General features: G+C 37.1%; 1 non-coding gene across 1 annotated transcript; it reads right to left on the bottom strand.

The window, feature by feature from the left end:
• Nucleotides 1-233: 233 nt before the first annotated feature.
• Nucleotides 234-337, bottom strand: LOC127900474 (small nucleolar RNA R71). The gene has a single exon (XR_008052657.1). It is a non-coding gene; the product is annotated as a small nucleolar RNA R71 (small nucleolar RNA).
• Between the last annotated feature and the right edge of the window lie 375 nt (nt 338-712).

The following is a 712-nucleotide window of genomic DNA, read 5'->3' as shown; positions in this document are numbered from 1 at the left end:
GCCTAGAAAATGAGGACCCATATAATCATCTGAATGATTTTCATGCTATTTGTCAAACTTTTAAATATGAGATTTTTTCAGATGATGATGTTAAACTCAGATTATTCCCATTTTCTTTAAAGGATAGAGCTCATTCATGATTAAATACTTTGCCTGCTAATAGTATTACATCATGGGAACAAATGGTAACTAAATTTTTGAATAAATATTTCACAGTGCATAAAACCAATGCTATTCGCAAGGAAATTTCAGAATTTACACAGAGAGAAGACGAGCAATTTTTTGAAACATAGGAGCGATTCGATGGGCTACTCTTGAAGTGTCCACATCATGGGTACGAGAAATGGCACTAATGCCAATACTTTTTGGAGGGATTATTGCCGAATGTACAAGAATGGCTAATGGCAACAAGTAGAGGAGAGCTAATGTCAAAAAGTGCATCAGAGATTTGGGAATTCTTCCAGCGACAGGCGGATAATTCCCAACAACGGAGTCGATCACTCAGGAATACTAGAAGAATTAAGGGAGTAAATGAGGTTCAAATTGACGAGTCAACTTCGGGAATCAAAGAAGTCAAGGAGATGGTTGAAGGTCTTACTCGACAAATAGCATCGTTATCGACTTCTAAATCAATAGAACCACATGACCATGACTCATACTCAGATCAAGCCAATGTCATAGGTGTAATGAGAAAGCCATCAAATTACAACCC

This window comes from Citrus sinensis, chromosome 2 (assembly GCF_022201045.2).
Source record: "Citrus sinensis cultivar Valencia sweet orange chromosome 2, DVS_A1.0, whole genome shotgun sequence".
In the NCBI taxonomy this organism is placed as follows: domain Eukaryota; kingdom Viridiplantae; phylum Streptophyta; class Magnoliopsida; order Sapindales; family Rutaceae; genus Citrus; species Citrus sinensis.
Note: the sequence above shows the minus strand (reverse complement) of the source record. Positions and strands in the feature narration are given on the sequence as shown.